The sequence below is a fragment of the Periplaneta americana genome, chromosome 10 (genome assembly GCF_040183065.1).
Source record: "Periplaneta americana isolate PAMFEO1 chromosome 10, P.americana_PAMFEO1_priV1, whole genome shotgun sequence".
Taxonomy (NCBI): domain Eukaryota; kingdom Metazoa; phylum Arthropoda; class Insecta; order Blattodea; family Blattidae; genus Periplaneta; species Periplaneta americana.
In genome coordinates this window covers 361,699-387,121 of record NC_091126.1, presented here as the reverse complement: position 1 = coordinate 387,121, position 25,423 = coordinate 361,699, and the positions used below count along the sequence as shown (strand labels likewise).

The window sequence follows — 25,423 nt, the reverse complement described above, 5'->3', positions numbered from 1 at the left end:
CTGCTGCAAGTAAAGGATTGCAATGTCACACCTTTAGTGGTACTCATTTTCAGAATTTAAAATATAAGATGCACAAACTGTACACTTACCGCACTTGAACTTGATTCTGCCTCATGTACTGTCCTTCCGAGTGGTTATGAAGCATCCTGGTCTCCCCCCCCCCACCCATTTCTGCTGGCCCCTCTGTAAATGCTAGTGGCTGGGCTGTCTTAGCTATCTCCTGAAAACATTTTCAGTTTGGAATTGGACATTTACGTAATATTACACAAATGTTTAAAGTAACTTAATGAAAAGGTTCTGTTAAGTAACTGTCACGCAATTTTCCTAAAGTCTGTGTGATGTATCTTGTCTCACTGTGAAAAGAGAGAGAAAGGAGATATGTCTTACTTCGTCTGTATTGTTATAGCGATGAAGGAGTGGAGCTTTGCCGTCCATCCATCCAGTGGTGGATGGGACTAGTTAATACATTCTGTAGCACAAAATAAAATTACAAAATATCTCTCTTCGTACTGTGTAGTTCCATCACTGAGCTCGTCTTTCAAGAAATTGAGTTCCGGTAGCCTGTACAATAACAAGGTTTTGAAAGGAATCCTGAAAATTTACAACCCTCCTATAATCTCCACCCTCATTTGAAGGGACTTGGTTTTATTGCTACTGAGACAAGATAAACCTTACCAGGTATAGTTTCGATGATCCTGCGACATAACCACTCAGACAGATAGTACAGCTAGACTAAACGCCATTCAACAATGTTAACAATTGAAATGCCAGCACGGGAAGATAATGGCATGCTCACCACATTAGGATTTGCGCAGGAGAAAAATTGGCCAATGTTGCCATATTAATTTTGAATAAGCAGCGCACACATATTTTCTTACTTGTATATATCGGGGAAAAAAATGAGTGGGGTATTTGAGAAAATACGGTATTTCAACATGTTTATTAATCCTACAAGATTCATGGCTCGTTACAAAAGAGAAATAGTTAACACATGTGGTATTCAATATGAGAGAATAATAATAATAATAATAATAATAATAATAATAATAATAATAATAATAATAGTAATAATAATAATAAAATACAATATCATACAAGAGTAGAAAACAGTTGTTAAAAGAGACGGGAAAAGCAGAAAAAAGAAGACTCATGCATGCCAATCTCACTTCACTAATAATTACCTGCTACAAAAACTTTAACAAAACAGTTTCAGTAAGTCATATTTTGAAATAATTCTTCAAATCCTATAAAATGATACAGCTTCATTAAATATTGAGTTTCCTGTTTCCCTTGTAAATTATTCCTATCTATAGTATGATATGGTCAACAATTCCTCTGTCCTTAGGGTTTCCAAGTATCCCATATTATATGGGATATATCTTATGAGACTGTAAAGTTTTGTCCCTTATAGACCCCATACAGGACGTCTAAAATCCCATATTTACTGATTAGTAAAGAAATGGGCATTTTTCGTAAGTTTCTCTTAATATTCCATATCTTTACCATACAGATATCATATCATATAATGTTAAATCATAAAATGAAACAATATCAAGTGACAAGTAATGCACATGGCGTTTGTTTCTGGATGCTTCTACTGTGTATCACTCATGCGTGAATGCAAGAAAAGAATAGATATCCCACAGATCTCATGAAAGCTGAAGATCAAGTTAACTTAAATTTTAATCATAATTGTCATTTATTTTTTGAAGCATTTAAGAAGGATACAACTTTGCTAGCTAATGCTGAAAAATAAATATGTCAATAATCATAATACACATTTTACTATAAAATAATTTGATAGGTCTAAACAGAGTATTTTATAAATTGTTCCTTTTTAAACTAAATTTTCTTGCACTTCAAGGCTCGATCTCTTCCTGACACACAGTGGCATTCTGAAAACCTGGTAACCCTATGTGTAGGCCTATTACATATCAAAAGGAAATTCAATGAAACAATAATATACTACATTTAATTAGTTTGTGTATAACCATTTTCGAGGAAAAACTATTTTGGGCAACTACTAAATGAATCATTTATTTTGAAAAAGGGTTAAGTCACTAAATGAGCAAAATTGAGTTATATAGTTTAATGTGTTGTACATACCTAAATACAGCTTTTTGAATGAAAAGGACTCGAGTCTTGGCACTCCCTATCATTTTGTCGCTGAGTACAACTGCAGGTTTATTTTGAAATATACTTAAGACATTGACTTGTATCCTTTTCAAAATAAAAACAAATTAGAACTACAGCTATGCCTCTAGAAATACGTGAACAATTTGCTCAGCATATACAATCGTTTAAGGTTAAGGTAGCACATTATTCAAATGGGCCAATCAAATGAATGCTGAACTAAATGTAAAAATCATGCATACACTTTTCAAACAAAAGTATCCAGAATCAAAACTGTCATACTGGTTTTATTATAACTATTTTAAAGGATACTATTCCTAAAGATTTGGTAAGTCACAGGTAGATGCCTGCAGTAAGTGCGAAGAGTTGAAAACTAAACTGAAAAGTGACTCCCTAAATGAAAATGTGAAGAAAGCAGCAACTGCTGAACTGATGGTGCACACTCGAAGATACAAGAAGATTTATAGTAAACTTAGTGAGATTAAGAAGAAATGCCAGAATGAAGAAAATGTAAGGGGAATTTCCATAGACTTTATACAAAACGTCCCATTACCTCATATACCGGTGCAGAAGGTATTCTACTATAGACAACTATGGATTTTTATTTTTGGAATTCATGATCTTGAAAACTGGAAATGCGAATCTTCACTTGTATCATAAAGGCAGTGGGCGAAAGGGCCCAAATGAAGTATGTTCTCTGTTGAATTAATATATATAAACCAATGTTCCATAAAATGATAGGGAACTTCATATATTTTCAGATGACTGTGCTGGCCAAAACCGCAATCACACACTTATGCGTTTTTTGTTGGCATTGGCTTCGTTGAAGGTCACTCTTTTCTACTAAGTGACTGAGATTTCGGTGTGATAAAGAAAAAATTACATCGTCAGTCCTGAACAGTGTGCAGTTCACTCTGCAAATTTACTTCAACTTTGTACACTTCTAACTTTACAATAGACTACAAAAGGTGATGGCCTAAGTTCTATAAAGAACATACTCTCTCTACAGATTCACATGGAAAAGGGGTTCCTAAAGAAATGAAGGAGTAATTTCAAATCTCCAACTGAATCGCTTATTTAAGAAAGGCCCTTTGTCCACAAAATAGGCATTTTCATTTTATTGTATGAATGAAATCCTTATACCAAGGCGCTTCATATAGGCAAGAAATGCCACATGTCCAACTCATCGTGTGTGTAATATGGGGTTTCGTAATAACTGTTTATTTACGAATGGCCCTATGTCCTGGAGAAAAGACCTTTCATAATTAAACTTCGATTGTAATGGTTCGTGAACGGAAATTCGAAGTATGTAAGAAAACAATCATGAGTCTGTTAGCTGTTGGTGAGAAGAACATGTGGTTACAAAAACTCATTTTATTGGATAAATCCCCCAAAGGACAACAGAGGCAAACAACAGAACCAGAAGACTATTTCAGTCACTACAGTGATGCAAGTAAAAGTTCACATTGCAAGTTTTCCCTCGAAAACAAGTCATTAGTCTTCCAAGGAAGTACACTACCTTGATGCAAAGTTAGACATCAAAAAATGTATACTGGTACTCTTTTTAAGGAGAAATATCCAGATTGTTCTGTAAAATATAATTTTTTCTATAACATTTTTAAAGAGCGTTTTGACTACAGGTTTGGTAGACCGCAGCTAGATACATGCTGTGAATGCGAGATCCGTGTTGAAAGTCCTACTCTTAATGAAACTGCTAAGAGAGTGGCAGAAGGTCAACTAATTGTTCACAAAAGGAAGAGCAATAAATTTTATGCATCACTGAAGCAAATGAAGGAATACTGCAAAGATAAAGACAATGTTTTATGTTTAACTGTTGATTAAATGCAGAATATATATCGGCCCCATATCCCAATCCAGCAGGTGTTTTACTTAGGGCCGCTGACACTGAATGTAATTTCTATTCACAATGTTAAGTCTGGTGAGGCCTACGTTGTGTATATCATGAAGATATTGCAAGGAAAAGAGTAGTGATGTGTGCTCTTTCTTGCTCACATATGTGAGAGAAGAGGTGTCAAGCAACATCAATGAGCCGTATATTTACAGTGATAACACAGCAAAGCAGAACAAAAATCATTCCATGATTTGCTTCTTGATGACACTTGTGGATACGGGTCGCTTTTCAAGAGTTGTGTACAAACTATCAATACATGGACATTCATACCTGCCAAATAACTGGGATTTTAGTACGGTGAAGAGCAGCCTAAACAAAGTGGATAGACATTATGTAGGCAGAGATGTGATAGAAATTATTGCAAGTGCAAGTCACAAATTTCGTGTAAGACAGGAAAGAGAGAAGTCTTGGCAATATCAACATACCACGACTTCATCTGGACAAAGAAGAAATGGATACATAGAGGCATTACCTTACATTGGAGGATTACAAACCAAGCACTTTCTATTTACATTTGGAGCTGAAATAGCTTTGCCAAACGACAAGGCTTACACTGGTTGTCAACCAATTACAGAGGACAAAGTTCGTGACCTGAAATCTCTTTTGCCCGACTTTCCCAAATACATTCACATCTTCATGGCCAAAAAAGCAAAGTAAGAGGCAAGTGCAAGCAACATAGAAGGGAAAGGGTAAAAAAATAAGGAGACACAGTCCTACATCTCATGTTTACTGCTCATTTTTGTATTAAATGTTTCATTGAAGGATGGAAAAAAGTGTTTATTTAAGAAAGGCCCTTTGTCCAGCCTTTTCAAAAAGCTGTATACTTGACAATTTTGATGATAGTAACTGAAAATTTCCTTAACATGTTCCCTTTATTTTATAGTATAACATATCATGTTTCGAGATTTTTTAAATATTTAGTATTTTCAATGCAGTTTTTTTTAATTTCCCACAAAAATATGTTTTTGGACAACGGGCCTTTCATAAATAAATGATTCAACTATTATCTACATCAGTGGTTGTCACCACTCGCTGAAATGTTTAGAGTGCAAGTGGTGCAAGGAATTATGCTCCATTGTGCAGAAGGGATACCATGGCAGCATACTTGCCAGCAGCCACGGTTGCACTCTGGTGCTTTAAGAGAGCTGCGGGTTAGAGACGCTAGCCCAAGAGTGCAGTGTGCTGATGACCGCTGATGAACATGCTTGAGTATGACAGCTCAGCACCAGGTGTTGTAAAAAACGTGGGACTTCATTGATGGATTTACAGTGAATACATTCAGACTCACCTCCTTAGCAGGAAGAGTACTTACATTACCCAGTGAGAAATCCTACAGTGATGAACACTCAGTGGCCATCAATGTAAAGAAGACTGACGACATTAGAAAGCTCCTACATTATGTTTATGATGAACACATGGCATTCTTTAGAGACATTGTTCAATGGAAAACTGTTGCAATGTCGGAAGACTTTGATGCAAATGAAGCATTTTAATCTTGTTAAACAGAAAGTTTGTTAGTATTTTTGTTGCAGATACATTACAGCTGGTAGACTTTATTTTGCCATGTTAATGTATTATTTTTGACATGATTATGGTAAGACAAGTACTGTTTATTTTGAAAAGGTATCTAAGTCAGATTTGTAAAATTATTAATTTAAGCTGTTTAAAATGTAATTTATTGAAAATATTATTAAAGATGTATTTATCAACGTGACGACAATGTTTTTCACTACATTTTAAAGTCTGTACTTCTTGTCAGTCTTAAACAGTTTTTTTCAACTTCCTGAAAACTTTTCATTTAATGACTTAACCCCCTTTCAAAATAAATGATTCAAATGTACATAGGTCAAACAAATGATTAGGACGAAATTCAAATACAAACTGCTGAGCCATTTATACCCAAACTCACACTTTCTGTAGTCGAAATTGCGATAGAAAATCTGAAGAAGTACAAGTCTCCAGGTATTGATCAAATTCCAGCAGAATTAATACAAGAGAGTGGAAACGAATTATCTAGCACAACTTATAAACTTATACTTGCTATTTGGGAAAAGGAAATTGTACCAGAACAATGGAAGGAGTCCATAATTATACCTATTTTTAAGAAGGGGGACAAGACTAAAGGGCCGGTTTCACCAACCTTCAGTAAATCAGTCCAAATGAAACATTAAAATATTTAATGATTCATTAAAATACGAGCTGCTCACCAACCAAATTTTCTTAACATTTAATGAACAGTAAGTAATGGCTCATTACAGATAAATAAGAGTGATCTATGAATTTTTCATAACTATATCAGAACATCTTTCTACGAAACCACACTATACTATATCGTAAATCGTGTACAGTATTAGAAAACAGTTTTGTTGTGTCTCTTGGTAGTACTGTTGAAATTCTGACCGCTATTTACACGAGTACATTTATATGTGTGCTGTCTCTGTAGACTTCAAGTTGAGAAGCTATATGTGCCTCGTAGCGCTGATTACGTCATGGCTCTCCGATGGAGCAGTCAGTAGCGAGCTGGCTTGTTAACCCTGGGACCCGAGTTCGATTATCGGTGATAACTTTTTTAATTAATGTAACTAATTTTTATACATGTTACCTTTCTTCATTTTTTATTTCTTTGTAGTGGAACGAATTATTTCGCAATTCTGGCTCCACTAGAAGAATTTAAAAAACTCTTGGGAGATCAATTTTCTTCCCAAATAAAACAAAGATAAACAAACAAATTAAAGAAAAATAAAAAAAATACACATACAGAACTAATACTATGACCACATGCCACCGACGTCTATCACTGCCTGGCATCTTTGTGGCATTGAGTTCACCAGATCGAGGAAATAGTTCTGGTCATCAGCGAGATCTTCCCAGGTAGCCAGAACTTGACCCCACAACTGATCTGGATTTTGAAGTGGGTTGTCTCGATATTTGTCAATCCTCCTCTTTTTTCATGCCTTTCTGTGAACCGTCTTTGAATGTTTATGGTGGTGTGCAAGGGGTGATTATCCTGCTGGAAAATTAAATTTCCTACAGAAAGAAAACGATTATAAATTCCATTAATCCAGTTCTTTCATTTCTGTTTTAAAGCCAGTGCAAACATATCTTATCGCTAGCTATAATATAATTCTAATAAATAAAAGTTAACATACCAATTAAGTTTTGTTATGTCTGAATGTACATTATGTATTAATTTACTAATATTTCTTAGGTACATAGTTATAATAACCACTTTCATGTGTTAAGATAAAAACTCAATGGTATGTTACCTAGTTGACTAGTTTCAGCTTTGTCTCGGCTGTTTTTATGATATTCTAACCTATGATCAGTTTCTTCTAAAATTCTGAATATCACGATCTTTGTGATGTGGTATCTTTCGTGGATTTTTGTGTCATTCAAATTTTCAAAATGATAGTTTCTTAAATGGATAACATTATCTCCATCTGACTCTTAATTTTCGAGCAGTTCCAGATATAACAATTCTGCGTCGAAACATTCCGCCACTTTATATTGCAACTAATGACCCATTAAAAATTTAAAGACGGAAATTTCTATCACTAAATTTAATGATAGTTTTACTGGTATGTTAGGCTAAAGATGCTTGGTGAGATATAAAAATGATTTAAGGAATCAGCAAATAAATTAATGAATCATTAAAACCTTAGTGAAGCTTGGTGAAATGGGCCCTAACTGTGGTAACTTTCGAGGAATATCACTTTTGTTGATGTCGTACAAAATTTTGTCCAATATGCTTTTGAGAAGATTAACTCCATACGTAAATGAAATTATTGGGGATCATCAGCGCAGTTTTAGATGTAATGGATCGACTATTGATCAGATTTTTTGTATTCGACAGATATTGGAGAAAAAATGGGAGTATAAGAGCACAGTACATCAGTTATTCATAGATTTCACAGAGACATATGACTCGGTTAAGAGAGTAAGTTTTATATAATATTCTTATTGAATTTGGTATTCCCAAGAAACTAGTTTGATTAATTAAAATGTGTCTCAGTGAAACTTACAGCGGAGTCCGTACAGGCCAGTTTCTATCTGATGCTTTTCCAATTCACTGCGGGCTAAAGCAAGGAGATGCACCATCACCTTTACTTTTTAACTTTGCTCTAGAACAGGGATCGGCAAAAATGTAATCATGATCATTAGCAACAGTGACGTCGCAGGGGCAGCACAGTAAACTGTCTTTGCTTCACCCGCTCCCTTCCATCCAACTCCCCTGCAACTCCAGTACATAGGCATCTATCAGTGGTGGATTATTTGCTTAGATTTAGATTGCTTCTTTCTCAAAACCTTCAACGTCTGTTTGGAAACTCCCACATACTCCACAGAACATTCAATCTGAACCGTGCATATTATCATGTTCCAGTTTAGGAATGTGACATCACTAAAAACTGAAATTTGAAACTGACACGTTATTTTTATTACTGCATATATATAGTTTAATTTCATATCCATTTGGAACTCTATGGGATTATTTATTCTCAATTATGGTTAAATTAATGATTTTTTAAAATCTGACCTAAAAATTTAATAATTTAAGAAATGGGTAAAGATAAGGTCTTGGCACCAATTGAAAGGGAATACTTAAAGGTCTTTTGACTGAAGCTAATCTTTCCCAATGAGAAATAACAACAAAATATTGAATTTTGAAAACTTCAGTGAATAATATAAACTAAGATATATGATCTCATAACTTTGCAACCCAACTGCAAGGGTAAATGTGGAAGGAGAAAAGAAGCTATTCTCTCGTGATGAACTATTTTTTAGAAAAATAGTAATAGACGATAGGACATCAACAGACACAAACACTAAAATGAAATTAGAGGATGCAGAAGTCTCCATGTCTATCAGAAGAGACTGACTTGGGCTACAGAAGTTTTAAACTTGTTCAAAAACCAAGACTTTCTACCAGGATAATGAAGCAATGGTTGGAATAGGCTAACAAGTACAAGCATTTCGCCGTGGAGGATCGGAGATTGGAAAGTTTCTCAAATTCTTCAGGATTTAAAAAATAATATTCCTAGTTTTAAAAATTTCTATACAGTAATATTATTTATTGATTGTGTTTCAGTGACGAAAGCACTCTCCAAATTTTAGCGAATAAGACAATTTCTTAGAAGGTTTTGAGAAAAAAAAGACAATAAAAACTGTGTGATGAACATCAAGTATCCAAATTCAGTAATGATTTGGTCTGTGATTAGTGGTAAGGATTTGGGAAGTGTTTACATTGTTAGTGGCTTAATGAGACATGATCAATACATCAACTTTTGCAGACATGTGTGATTCCACAACTCCAGAATTGGTTCAACAAAAATGAAAAGCCAATTTCTATGCAAAGTGGTACACCCTGAAACATGATAAGTTTGTCAAAAGTTTCTTGAAGAACTTCAGTATACCTTTATTGGCTTGGTTGGACAACTCGCTAACCTCAATCCCACAGAGAATATTATAAAGCTTTTGAAGAACGAAGTGGCAAAAGACCATGCCACTAATAAGTTCAATTTAATTGAAAAGATAATGTACAACTGGCATCACAACCAGCACTTGAAAGATATAAGCTTGCAATACACAGACAGCATGCTGTGACTGAGGAAAAGGAAGGTTTGGCAAAATATCATAGGCCAGTATTAAATCAGGGTTGAATATATTAGTTAGGATATTATCAATGTCATCCTTCTCCATACATGTATAGTCACAAATCATGCAAGAAAGACAAAACGTTATTTTTATTCATTTAGCTCATTTCCTTGGTGTTTCTTAAGTGGTCATATTGATTTGGCAAGGGACAGTACATATAATAATTTTGTTTAAATCAGTAGGATTAAATCTATTACTCTCCTTTGTTACATTTGAATTTTAAGCATGCTTTTTGATCTTCGAATTGCAAAAACTGCTCAGTGGTCTCATTTACTTTTGTTTACGCTGACGATATTTTTATTGTTCTCAAAAATCTACATTAACATCAGCTACATCTCAAAGAATGACTACAACGTCTACAGAAGTATGGCATAGTAATTAAACTAACAAAATGCAACTCTTAAAAATTGAGAGTCTCTTTTCTGGGACATTCCATATCACACAAAGGGTACAACACCTTCAAGAAAATATAGAACTTATCAAGACGTAAAAATTACCTTCAACCATACAAAAACTTCACAAGTTTCTTGGAATAATGAATTTCTATCACCACTTCTTGTCTCACGTTATCTTCTGCTATCACTCAAAATACTAGTGAAAACACCAGTAATAACCCACTTTGATTATTGTGATTTTCTACTGACTGACCTCAATGTCAACCAGTCGCAAAGATTACGTGTTCATAATTCCTGTGTTCACTTCATCTGCGATGTCCATATTATCCCATCCTTCCAAACTCTAACTGGCTAAAGAACATGGAAATTTTCACTCCCTTGTTCTCCTTTTCTAAGTCTTTCACAATTTTACACTTACCTACCTCGCTTCCTGCTTCAGTTATCTGTCACAATCTCTACACACACATGCAAAACAGCCACATAATTGCAATACCAACATATAACACATCATCGTATTCATCACCATTCACCATGTCAATATCACGCTAGTGGAATACCCTGCCCAGTGACATCAGAGACTGTAGGAATTTAACAGTATTCAAAAACAAATTTATTAAGGATCTTCTTAATGCAGTAAACTGAGTATTCTTAACTTATAGCAAATGTTTCAAAATTGTTACTCTTTTGTTTCTCTTGATATTTGTACAATCGGTTACTTATTTTTTGGATATTTAGCAACTTTATTTAATCACTAATATATTAGGCAGACAATATAGGCCTATTGCACTGCAAATCAAGCTTTCAGGTACAACTCCCTGTAAAGTTGATTTGAATAATTTCGAGGGAAAAATTGTTCCGGGGCTAAGCATCGAACCTGGGACCTAATCAAGAGAAAATTTCAATCAATGCACATATAAAACTGCAAAAACAATGCTGAAGGCGAGAAGTGGCAATTCTTATATCTAATCCAGATATTGTTCCCCAATTATCACGAAACTCTGCAGTTGCAATGTACCGATTAATTACTGACCAGGTCAATGCAGAGTACCCACCACCCACTGAACGAATATTTCACACTTTTATCACTGCCAATGCTGTGCTATAAACCAATTTTCGGCAATCTCATGTAAAAGACTGCCTACAGATATTTGGAAAGTTTCAGAGAAAATACACAAATTCAATCTTCTAACACGATTTTTTTGTTTTTATGAATTAAGTAATTTTCTGGGAGACATCGTTAGATATAGACCACTCTTACACTAAACCTGGAGTAATTTAAGCTTATTAATCAGATATGATTCTACTTACGGTTTTTTTATATGCTCACCTGTATGTAATTTCTATTTTATACATATTTCATTGTTATTTTCCATCCAAAGATCATTAAGAACTTAATATCTCCTATCTTTCTTCAAATAGTGTTTATATGCCATGTTAATTTTAATTTGTTTTCATAAGTTAAAAATGATGCACATTGGGAGCAACATATAAGAAATTATTTTCCTACACAATCCACGCTATATTCACGTTGTTTTGAAATGGTTAATCGAAGATGCTTTGCTTATTGTTTATTACACGCACATTAATTCTATGTAATTGCAGAGCCTTCTTTAGTTACAGCCGGAGCCATACGTCGGCAACACTGTAATTAACTGTCACCCGGACACCTACCATAAAGGACACGTGTTTGTGCTAATGCCAATTTTCAATTTAAATTAATGTTAAAATATAAGTGTGTGTTGATGAAATTATGTTCGCGGTCGTACCAAACGTTCATTGTTGATGTATTAGAAACTAAATGCGTGTTGGTGATAAAAAAAAAGACAATAAATGAAAATAAAATGGTTGCAGTTTTTGGCAATTTTTACAGTTGTTGATGACAAAGTAATTGACTATTCTACTATTGTATAACTACATTTTTATAGTCTTATTTGTGGTTTGTGTGTATCAGAATTCTAGTCAAATTGTCGGGTCTCGCCTGCTCTATCAATAAAGTTACGCCGTTGGTTTTCAAATTCATTGTAAACAGCTTGTTTTGTGATCCCATAAATGTTGCAGTTTTGTTGAAGATTGGGAATGCCTGCTATACGTCAGAACTACTTATAATTTGTAGATGCATATAATCACTTTGTTGGTTTTCAAGGTTTGTTTATTAATATTATTTATTTTGTAATAAATTAGGTATAAACATGTTTCTTTTCACTTCGTATTTACAGGATTTAAAGTTCACTGAGTTTACGCTAATTGACACATACATGTACTTAATAGATAATGTTGCGTTTTGTTACATATTATGTTGAAGGTATGTTTTTACATTTTTTCATAGATTTTTTTACTTGGCTTAACTGTATTTACATCCTCATACTTTTATTATAATATGTATGTCAATAATTTCTTCTGTTTACATTTTATTTTAGGCCTATTTGCATAATTTATATTCTTAGCTTGTTTTCTGTAGTTATATTTATTTAAAATTATATTTTAAAAAGTGTATAACAAATAATTTAGGATAACAGTAGTGTTGTCGGGTCTCGCCTGCTCTATCAATAAAGTTACGCCGTTGGTTTTCAAATTCATTGTAAACAGCTGTTTTGTGATCCCATAAATGTTGCAGTTTTGTTGAAGATTGGGAATGCCTGCTATACGTCAGAACTACTTATAATTTGTAGATGCATATAATCACTTTGTTGGTTTTCAAGGTTTGTTTATTAATATTATTTATTTTGTAATAAATTAGGTATAAACATGTTTCTTTTCACTTCGTATTTACAGGATTTAAAGTTCACTGAGTTTACGCTAATTGACACATACATGTACTTAATAGATAATGTTGCGTTTTGTTACATATTATGTTGAAGGTATGTTTTTACATTTTTTCATAGATTTTTTTACTTGGCTTAACTGTATTTACATCCTCATACTTTTATTATAATATGTATGTCAATAATTTCTTCTGTTTACATTTTATTTTAGGCCTATTTGCATAATTTATATTCTTAGCTTGTTTTCTGTAGTTATATTTATTTAAAATTATATTTTAAAAAGTGTATAACAAATAATTTAGGATAACAGTAGTGTTATGGTGACTGGTCAGGTTCAAACTAAACCTGGCTTCCTGGACATCTGAAATATTTATAGAAAAGCACGACATAATCACATGAAATTAAAATGCATATGATATCCTACGCCTTTCACGTCAGAGGTGAAACAACATTAAGCGGCAAAACATTGTCAATTTACTAGCCATGAATTTGTTAACTGAATGGAACTTAAGAACACTACGTAGGAACTTACGTCTTTATTGCATTATTGATTTTATTATTTTCGGTGCAAGGAATATCTTTTTTATTTATTTATTTACCTTCGTACTATCAATAAAGACATGTTTTTTTTTTTTTGTAATTATTTTAAGTGGCAGCCTTTGTATGTAAGTAGCCTACTTACGCCGTATTTTGAAGTATAGCTAATTGATTGCAATAAAACAATACTTTCGAACCCGTAATAATTTACAGCACTACTCTGAATCTTGATCTTATCTTTGTGCATGAAGTAATATTGAAAAAATATGCGTTATGTATAACGAAAGCAATGAGCAAGCACAATATCACTTTAAAACCTCCCGCCTCCACTCTGCGTTGCCAAACCTACCCATGCTCTGGCTTGTAACTAAAGAAGGATCTGGCAATTTCTATTCCATACGTTTTTTTTCTATCCCAAGATCATTAAGAATAGTGAACAATATTCATGCTTGTTTCCTGTATTTCCTAAAATATGTGGCATGTTAGTTTTTATTTGTCGTTATTTACGTAAAAATGATGCGCCAAAAAATAATAATAATTTCGTACTCATTCCATATCCCTATATTCACATTTGTTTTTCAGTGATTTATTAAAGAATGTAGCAGTATTTAAAAGACTAATAATTTAGAAACATGTTACATAAATAATCCTTGTGCCAAAAGAGAATGCTCCCTGGACCAAACTATATTAAAGAATGTACTGGTATTTAAAAAACTAATTTAGAAACATGTTACATAAATCATCCTTGTGCCAAAAGAGAATGCGGTGAATTTTTATTAACGTACTGTCAGCATAGGAAATTAAAAACAAACACTGAAAATACCTTAGTTTTGTAGTGTGGCGCAGTAGAAACTCGATGTGATTACTGGGAGAGCTGTGGTGAAACTGCTATTCTGTTAATTACGTTTCCGAAGTTGTTTCTGTGTTATCTGCAAGAATTACTGTGTCATTGTAGTGATAACTGCATTTATATTGTACAATAAAAATTGAAATGTGTCATGGCTGAGATAAAAGTGTTCTAAATTGATTTCGAGCGCCACAATCCCAGTGATAAACGTGTGAACATTCGTTAGGAGTCCGTTGGAAGTTGCAGTAGAGTAATAAAAATTGACCGAGAATGCTCCCTGGACCAAATTGTCGTATTTTCCAGTGGTCGTCAGTACTCTCTGAAATGAGTAATAATATAATATCATTATGTTGTACGTAGCAAGATCGATTATTCAAGTGATAGGATATTTTATGAGGTTGTCATGACTGAGATATCTACAAGAAGTTATACTAAATATGTTTAGGATTAGTGTAAAACGGGCCTATGTCTCCTATAGTGGGCGGGACATAAGTAACATTCACCTAATTGATAAATTACGAAAAGTAACACATTAGCAAAAGCAAATAATAATACGTTGTACATTATTACACTTCTAAACACGAGCGCTCGCTATCTAAATTTTTTACAAAACTCATCTGATTAAGACACGAGGTGCACAATATCGCCGAGATACAGAGTCCCCAGATATGGGAAGATTAGTGTACTCTTCTTAATTCTTCATATAATTATACACATTGGCAACGATATCTCTTATTTATCCCCTTTTAGTACTCCACTTTAGTTTCTGACTGTGAAATAAGTGGGCCAGAGTTCAAATCCTGGTTCACACAAGTAACATGATTGTGATTTTGGGAGCTGGGTAACTTGAGACACTGGACACTGAACTCATTTCGCTGGCATTATCACCTTGATTTTACCCAGAAGCTAGATAACCATCGCAGTTGATAAAGTGTCGTAAAATACACCATAAATAAATTACACTTTAATTTAAGAAGTAAGTTAGGCTACTGATGACATCTCTCTAATTACACATACTTTGAACTGAACAACCTACAGGTCAACTTCCTCTAAGCAAATGAGCACACGCCAGGGAATGATGTCGCATGGTACACACGGCATTCTCTCAAAATCTTGCCCATTTACCTTTAGATAAATATCACGCCTCGTCATGTCTCTTATTGGCATTCTGTAACACTAGAAATCATAATGGTGATGGCTGTGGTACTGGCGATCATAATTTATTTCCTCAGTTTCTGATAAGGAAAAAAATTAGATTTATTAGATTACGCTGACGATATTATGAAAATATCAATTTTATAACTTTTACTTGTTATAGTGTTCTATTTCATCGTTTAAATAACGCATTTATAATTATATAATCCATAAACTTGTGTTAAAAGAATTGAGATTCGTGAACTGACACCTTTCACAAGAAACAACTTGAATGATTAACTTCTTGGTAATACGTGTATTTTCGCAAATGTAACTCCAGTCTCGTTCAAAAAACATGAAAGTGGTGCAAAATTGAAACTCAAATTTCGACCTACTTTTCCCAAAAACCGAAATGTAAATAATCTGACTCCTCTTCGGTAGTTTTACATACCTGTTACTTATGGTATTAACCACTTGATCATAAAACTTGAGTTTTACATGTCATCACTTAAACCAAAGCCCAACCATTACATCAGTACAATTACATGCGTTTACGTCGCTCTTCTTTTATCTCTCATGGCCTCGGTCACAATTAATTGTTTCCATGTAGCCAGTTACACTCTTGTGTCCTAGCCAAAGACGTTTTATAGTTTAACCCAGTCTCACTACGAGCGCTGCTCCTCGAAAAAAAAAATTGAACACTTTCGCGCATCTATCTGTTGGATGTGGAAGTATATACCACAGTTTAATACTTACAGTCACGCAACTCATACGTATAAAATATGCCAACATTTGACAGCTGGCGCGACAATAGCCCTCTAGCGGCAGGCAAGTTAACAGTGTGCACACGACATATGATAACACATCAGAAAACAGGTTTTGCGTAATTTATTTTATATTTTTACGCTATACAGTAAGTGTATACGCTCTTATTAATTTTACTTTAGAATCCTAGAAGAATTTCACACGCATTTAATCTAAAAGTTTCAGAAGCTGGGAATAAACGTAATTCTTTCTGCTCCTTACAACTGAATCTTGGCCCTGATCACGTATCATGTTTTCAAATAATATAATTGTTCGTACGTGGACGGTTAATTCTATTCATTCCTAAATATATTTATCAATCATTGGAAGTCTATATTTTCTGTGAGAAGAGTTAAAATTAGTTAAAACTAGTAGCTTCAAAATTGTAGGCCATATCTCGTAGAGTACATCGCGTGGTGAACTCCTCTCCCTATTTCCTGAGAAATTAATTATTTTCCATACCAGAAATTGGGGTAAACTCGGCCGCTGAGGCAAACTTGAAAATAAAAAAGGGGCGGATTTAAACCTTAATATGACATTGATTTATGAAGTTCATTATTTTCCCATTTCTTAAGAACCGGTATTTCCTTTATTATTTTGAGTCACAAATAGTGCTGATATTATGGTGTAAATTTTTATGGCAAGTTTACCGCATTTTACATTACATTTCCAGTTTTCACATATAAGCTTAATTTTAATTTATCCTACCTATATAATACGTAATTTACATGCACTTACTGTTAATATGACGTAGGTGAGACAAATAAATGAACACACAATTTTGTTGAAAAAATTGTAACTTCAATATTAACTCCGAAAATGTAGGCCTAATTTTATTTTCAGAGCAGAAGTGGTGTAAGACAAAAATGGGTAATGAGGGTTAAAGTAAACATTCTGTAAAATACAGCGCAAAGTAGCAGTTAATATTGAATTTATTTAAACTATTAGTAGTCAGTGAATAGCACGAAGGATATATTAATTGCTACCTTGCGCTGTATTTTACAGAATTTTTACTTTAACCCTCATTACCTAATTTTGACTTACACCACTTCTGCTCTGAACGGCTCAAATGATCACTGGGAATGTAAAATCAACACCAATAACAGTCATGCAAATTATTACAGAAAAGATTGCTTTTTATATTAAATTTAAAAAGGCTCTTTTATTTCTTGAGAACTTAATACGTCTGCCACATGAATGTACACCAACACATCAGAAATTTTATCGACACAGTCCGGATTTATTCAAGAAGTGAATATTTCGCAAAAGGATTACAATACTCCATGAATTCTTGAAAAATTAACACCATGATCCCTACTTGAATGCAATATAACATTGAACTTCTGAAAAATATAAAGAAATAAACACGAATACAAAAATTATGGAATTACTTGCATTAAAAACTCTAGATACATTATCCAAAATCGGAATGGTTACACATTTACACACATAATCTCTGCAAAAAAAAAATAATATACTGTAACAGGTATCTACTTTGACATACAAATAGGTAACTGATAACTAATAAAAGTTTTATAGAACACAATACGTACGTAGGCCACCTACAACGTGGATTATTGGTTATGACTGATTTATGATTTTCTCTTGGTCTTTAGGGAATCTGAAGAACGACAAATTCGGAGATTTAAACTTGTTGTTACTGCAATTTTCGTCATTGTACACATTGCTTTTGTTCCGACGCATGATTAAAACGTTTATAACATCTCGAATCCCTTTAAAGCACGTGCTGGCTGAACGAGATTGTATCAACCCTATTACCAGTGCCTTGCCTGCCGCTTGGGCGCTAGTGTCGCGAACGTTGGCAAAAAAAGTGTTGAAGTTGCGCGACTGTAAGTATTAGACTGTGGTATATACCGTTGATTACGAGATTATACATGTATAATGTATAATCTCGTAAGCAACGCTATATACGATGAATTCGTATGGAAATATGCTCACATTAACAACATCATAACTATTATAGTGATTGGTCCAACCGGCTCTTGGTGGGGGGGGCACTAGCTCGTCAGTTCGCGCTCCCAAGAGAGAGTCGTTCAAAAGAGTCAGTTCGTTCACGAGCTGGTTGACAGCTTCTTCGTTCGCGAGCTGCAGAACCATTCCGATTTTGGATAATGTATCTACAGTTTTTAATGCAAGTATTTCCATAATTTTTGTAGTCGTGTTTTCTCCTTTATATTTTTCAAAAGTTGAATGTTATGTTCATTCAAGTAGGGATCATGGTGTTAATTTTTCAAGAATTCATGGAGTAATGTAATCCTTTTGCAAAATATTCACTTCTTGAATAAATCCAGACTGTGTCGATAAATTTCTGACGTGTTCGTGTGTATATTCATGTGGCAGACGTATTAAGTTCTCAAGAAATAAAAGAGCCTTTCTAAATTTAATATAAAAAGCAATCTTTTCTGTAATAATTTGCATGACAGTTATTGGTGTTGCTTTTACATTCCCAGTGATTATTTGAGCCGTTCAGAGCAGAAGTGGTCAAAATTAGGTAATGAGGTTTAAAGTAAAAGTTCTGTAAAATATAGCGAAAAGTAGCAATTAATATATCCTTCGTGCTATTCATTGGCTACTAATAGTTTAAATAAATTCAATATTAACTGCTACTTTGCGCTATATTTTACAGAATGTTTACTTTAACCCTCATTACCCATTTTTGACTTACACCACTTCTGCACTGAACATAAAATTAGGCCTACATTTTCTGAGTTAATTGAAGTTACAATTTTTTCAACAAAATTGTGTGTTCATTTATTTGTTCTCACCTGAGTCATATTAACAGCAAGTGCATGTAAATTACGTATTATATAAGTAGGATAAGTTAAAATTAAGCTTATGTGTGAAAACTGGAAATGTAATGTAAAATGCAGTAAACTTGCCATAAACATTTAAACCGTAATATCAGCATTATTTGTGACTCAAAATAATAAAGGAAATACCGGTTCTTAAGAAATGGACAAATAATGAACTTCATAAATCAATGTCTGTCATATTAAGGTTTAAATCCTCCCCTTTTTTATTTTAAAGTTTACCTCAGCGGCCGAGTTTTCACCAGTTAATTTCTCAGGAAATAAAGAGAGGATTTCACCACGCGATGTACCCTACGAGATATTATGCCCTACAATTTTGAAGCTACTAATTTTGACTCTTCTCACAGAAAATATAGGGTTCCAATGATGCATAAATATATTTAGGAATGAATTGAATTAACCGCCCACGTACGAACAATTATATTATTTCAAACCATGATACGTGATCAGGGCCATGATTCAATTGTAAGGAGCAGAAAGAATTACGTTTATTCCCAGCTTCTGAAACTTGTAGATTAACTGCGTGTGAAGTTCTTCTAGGATTCTAAAGTAAAATTAATAAGAACCATTTACACTTACTGTATAATATCACAGTTTAGTATATACAGTTGCGAAGCTTGGGATGATTTTTTGCAAATCTCGCGATAGTTGCTAGACACTTGGAGCGCTGTGAGTACTAGGAACAATAGACTGTGTCACTGCCAACGTGACCTAATACAGGCCGTAAGGCAGACCATGTAACTGGCTTAACCGGATCACGAAGGGCGGCGTTTCAACCATATAAATTATACTAAAAGCCAGGATATGAACCGACTAAACCGGAAGCAACGTTCTGTTGCACTCACTCTCTTTCTCTCTCTCTCTCTCTGAGCTCTGTTGCCACATAGTGGCGCGAAATTCAAAGCGTGTTCAGCGTTTGTCACCGATGTTTAAAATAACTGTCGTAGCTGTGTTTTCAATTACTAATATAATAAATAAGTATATAACGAACTCAAACATTTCAGCTAAACGAAGAATGATTTTCAATAATAATAATAATAATAATAATAATAATAATAATAATAATAATATAGTTTTAACTAAATATATCAAGACATACTGTATTATAGTAATTTTAATTTTATTTTGAGTTGTCGTTATAAATCGAATTTACCATTTAGTTAATTTTGTACATCAATAATAATAATTTAATGGATATGATTTTAATTTTATATTTATAGAGATTGAATCACGTGCGAGTATATTCAGTTATTATTATTATTATTATTATTATTATTATTATTATTATTATTATTATTATTAACACTACTACTACTACTACTATTATTAATTCACATAATATATCAATAAGCAAATATACAAATTTAAAAGGAAAACTCGACCGGCTGAGGTATTGTTTAAAATAAAAATAAATAAGTGTATTCGAACACTATTAATTTATAGTACACACAATATGGAAATTAGAACAGTTAAGTAAGTCACAAACAGTGCCTCAGCCGTTTGCCGCGCTGCTTCTTCTATCGATGTGATGCCTCCATTTACACTTTTGTTGGTAATGCTTGTATACAGACAAAATTATTTCTCTTTCTCTCCAGACGTAAAGACCCGCTTCCTTTCTGTATCGTAGCACTTGGGGAATTCATTATTCTATTCAAGTACTACTATATATAGTTCTCGATAACACTATCAACAATATTAGTAATTAAAATTACTGTTTTAAGAAAGCACGAGCTAATGACACTGGTACGAAAGGGGCTCGTAATGTACACTTAGCGGCAAAAAGAATGGGCTGACTCTTGGTCGATAGAAATGCTAAGTTCTATCGCGCGGTTCACTCCTGTAAACGTAACCCACTGCACGGCATTGCTGTGGCGTCTCTTCATTGAAAGTCGTCCGTCTATAATGAAATAAACCTTACGAGCAGTGTGTGGCCCAGTGGTTAGAAGTCTGACATCCGTACCAGAGGTTGTGAGTTCGCCTCCTGGTAGGGTAAAATTATTATTATTTTTATTTTAACTTTTACTTAATTTATTAGTTTAAATGTGAAATGGCATTTGTTAACAAACTTCGTTATGCCTGCCTTCTAAAAATATTATTGCCCATCACCTGTGGGTTATTAATAGGTGAACCCTGGTCTGTATAAGCAAAAATACTTGTTTTACATTTTAAAAAACCGGACGCATATCAAACACAAATAAATAATTAAATTAACAAAAACAAACAATTTGTTAATATATTAACAAAACAAGGCTGTGGTGGGGACTAGTATATCGTCTACAAACCACCTGCGTCAACATCTGTCCTCATTCTGCGCGGCATGGAGTCCACAAGATTATGGAACAGGTCTAAATTCTTGGCCATCTCCTCCCACGCATCTAGATCTCTGTCCCACAATTCCTCAGGTGTCCGAATGGGTGGTTGTTCTGCCCAATTAGAGCGTAGGATCCTTTTGACTGCAGCCCACAAATTTTGAAACGGATTCATATCTGGTGAATTTGGAGGCCAGTCGACTGGGTCGACATCACGCCTCCTCGTAAACCATCTTTGAATCCGGTTGGCGGTGTGTATCGGATGATTATTCTGCTGGAAGAAAAGTGCTCCTTCTGGATATCGTTTTCGGGCGGAAGGGATCATTACATTTGCCAAAATGTGTTCGTAGACTTCTGCCGTAAACAGACCGTGGATGCGTTCCAGAAGTCCTGCCCCATCGTATGACATCCACCCCCAACACACGACCCTCATCCGAAGCGTATCGGTGGTCATTCATACAATAAACTAGGGCAGTACTATCATTGCTATTGGAGACAATTACCTCGTCGGAGAAAATGACATTTCTCCAATAAAAGTCCTGTCGGAGAGTAGCATACACAGAATGTTACTGCAGACAATTACCTGGTCGGAGAAAATGACATTTCTCCAATAAAAGTCCTGTCGGAGAGTAGCATACACAGAATATTACTGCAGACAATTACCTGGTCGGAGAAAATGACATTTCTCCAATAAAAGTCCCGTCGGAGAGTAGCATACACAGAATGTTACTGCAGACAATTACCTCGTCGGAGAAAATGACATTTCTCCAATAAAAGTCCTGTCGGAGAGTGGCATACACAGAATATTACTGCAGACAATTACCTGGTCGGAGAAAATGACATTTCTCCAATAAAAGTACTGTCGGAGAGCAGCATACACAAAATATTACTGCAGACAATTACCTGGTCGGAGAAAATGACATTTCTCCAATAAAAGGCCTGTCGGAGAGTAGCATACACAGATTGTTACTGCAGACAATTACCTGGTCGGAGAAAATGGCATTTCTCCAATCCAAGTCCTGTCGGAGAGTAGCATACGCAGAATAACCTATGCGAACCAGGGCAATGAGTTATTGTTTCTGTGACATTTTCAAGCGTAATGACGAGACACAACGTTATATTAACAGATAGCAGTATTACTTGAAAGAGGGAGGGAGGTTTATTATTTATTAGAGTTTGAGCATATTCTAAGAGATATCGCCACATAATTATAGCTTTGCGAGACACATATGATGATAAATTTGTAATAATAAAAAAAAAAGAAGATTGGGGGAGATTTGAACCTTGAGCTACCATTACTAACTTGTTCAATATACCAATGCCGTAACAACTTACGCCACTGTAACTGTTTACATCGGTTCGGCATAATACATGGTTTTCCTGTTCATATTCGCTCCGGTTGATTTTGTATTTATCAATTTTATTATTATTATTATTATTATTATTATTATTTCACTCTTCAAGGGCCCTGATGTATCTAGAATCAACCCGCTATTCGACTTTATTACATATTTTAGCCTCTTAAACAAAATACAACAAATTTAAATGGTTTAATTATGTATTACCTATATTCTCCCTGTAGCATAGTCCTAGTAAGCTTATATTAAATTAATTTTCATCATTTTACTAGCTATCTCAAATATTAAATTAATTATAATTCATTGAATTAAATTAGCTCATAAATTAAGTTACTACTTTACCTTATAGATTTATCTAAATTTAAATAAATGTGTAGTGAAGATTATTGCTGGAGAACCTTTTAAGTATAGTGAAAATCTTTGTAATTTAAATTTATGTATTGCATTGATTAAGGCTGGTTGAGTGGAAGAGAAGGCCTTATGGCCTTAACTCTGCCAGCGAAAATAAAACATTATTATTATTATTATTATTATTATTATTATTATTATTATTATTATTATTACCTAGTGAACTACGGCGTTGACGAGACGAGTATGCGCAATGTATGTCTTTGGAACTTAGAAATTGTCGGCCGGCCCATTCTCTTTGCCGTTAAGTATATATGGTATTGCAAATGAACTGGGAAGTTTGGCTACACTGTCTCCGTGATCCCGTTGCCAGATTTTCGTTAGCAGACGACATTTTCACGTGAGGTCCAATGAAAAGCTCCGTTCTCCTTTTCCCCTCCATCCGCCACACTCAACGTGTCATCACTGCACAGGCTACCCCTCTAACCCGCACTTTCCTCTCGCTATGCCAACTACTTCCTGTTTAGTCGGTTCATAACCTGGCTTGTAGTATAGTTGGAATGCATAATTTAAAACAATGATTATGAGACTCTTCAGACATAAATCACTTGCGAGTTAAGATGAAATATTATTTTTGGTGTGAAAATTACGTTATTCGTATGTGTAATACATGCCTTTATTTCGATTAAATATTGCGAAATTCTTGTACATTCATTTATGCACGATTCAATAATTTTCAGTTGCACTGCACGGATATTTAGATATGTTGTAATTATAGGTTATGTTCACTGTCCCATTGCCCATTTCTGTCTAATTTTAGTGGTCTCCAGTGCCCTGCCATTCATATGGAAATATTATAGGTTATGTTTACTATATCTTATATTCCTAAATTCGCAATTATACATTATAATTAAACATAATGTTATGTACGATACTCCGCACATTCAATTTGTCTGTATTTTAATACTACAATTGAGTACTCAATTATTGTCTACTACCTAAGAGACGAAGTAACAATCGTACGTACACTAATTTCATAGCAGTGGTACGATAAATTTTGTCTTTATTAAGGAAGGTAGATGTGCTATATTAAATCACAATATAAATTCTTTTTCATTAAACATCAAAACAGCTTCCATTCTAAACTTAAAATGTTGATGCGAAAAGATTATGTTAACATGTAAAATTCTCTTCACATTTAAATAACACAGTTTTGTAATTATTTCTTCCACATAGGCTATTATGCAACAAGAAGTAAAGGGAACTTATGGACACATTACACTAAATAAAACTTAGCTATTATATGCAATAAAGTTATAATATAATAATTCACTGAGCTCCATACACTGAAATAGAAAACCCGAACATATATTACGGCCTGGTCTAGATCGGAAAGGCATTAACCGTGCCATATTTCGCATTGTTGTGAAAAGTTGTGTAAACTGTGAAATGTTGGTTATCTGTTGTAATAACTGTAAATGGCTAAAATACAATAATTTCAATAATAATATGGGACAAGGAGACGTTTGTAGCACTATAAATTCTAAGAAAAAGACGTCAGAGTTATCCTTCTTCCGAAAGATCCAGGAAGGTGAGTTTATAAAATATACTTTATGAAAATAATATATAAACCTTATGTATTTCATATTTCAATAGTGGAAGGAAGAAGTTAACTTTTCAAAAGAATATGATATCAAATGTGCAATACATTTTATCGTCTGCTAGGGAAAAAGTCTGTGATGAGGCGATAGTAGCGATCCTGGTAATGAGCAGCTATCTATGGATGCATATTTCAACTGTCTATGGTTGCATATTTAGTAAGTATTGCGCTTTGCAACTGTATATACTAAACTGTGATAACATTAAAATATAAAATAAATTACGCAAAACCCGTTTTCTGATGTGTTATATGTCGTGTGCACACTTTTAACTTGCCTGCCGCTAGAGGGCTACTGTCGCGCCAGCTGTCAAATGTTGGCATATTTTATACGTATGAGTTGCGCGACTGTATGTATTAGACTGTGCTATGCACAAAGCCAGGATTGCAAGGGCCAACAGAACAGTGTATGTGCAATCTGTGCGAGAAACATTGCAGCCGCTACCATTTCACTATGGGTGCTATAAGCCGGAGCATGTGTAGGTTTGGCAACGCAGAGTGGAGGCGGGAGATTTTAAAGTGATATTGTGTTTGCTCATTGCTTTCGTTATACGTAACGCATATTTTTTCAATATTACTTCATGCACAAAAGTAAGATCAAGATTCAGAGTAGTGATGTAAATTATTACGGGTTCGAAAATAGTGTTTTATTGCAATCAATTAGCTATAATTCAGAATACGGCGTAAGTAGGCTACTTACATACAAAGGCTGCCACTTAAAATAATTACAAAAAAAATATGATT

General features: G+C 34.1%; 1 protein-coding gene across 8 annotated transcripts in view; it reads right to left on the bottom strand.

The window, feature by feature from the left end:
- LOC138707363 (ATP-dependent helicase brm-like) overlaps nt 1-16,006 on the bottom strand; it is a 233,327-nt gene extending 217,321 nt beyond the window's left edge. For 2 of the 8 annotated variants that reach the window (XM_069836648.1, XM_069836653.1), the window contains exon 1: nt 15,824-16,003. The gene's annotated coding sequence lies outside the window, so the exon portion shown is untranslated. Of the gene's footprint in view, nt 1-6,803; nt 7,073-8,067; nt 8,167-14,214; nt 14,558-15,363; nt 15,480-15,823 lie in introns of those variants that run through there. The other 6 variants (XM_069836649.1, XM_069836650.1, XR_011334196.1 and 3 more) reach the window with 6 other exon arrangements.
- Between the last annotated feature and the right edge of the window lie 9,417 nt (nt 16,007-25,423).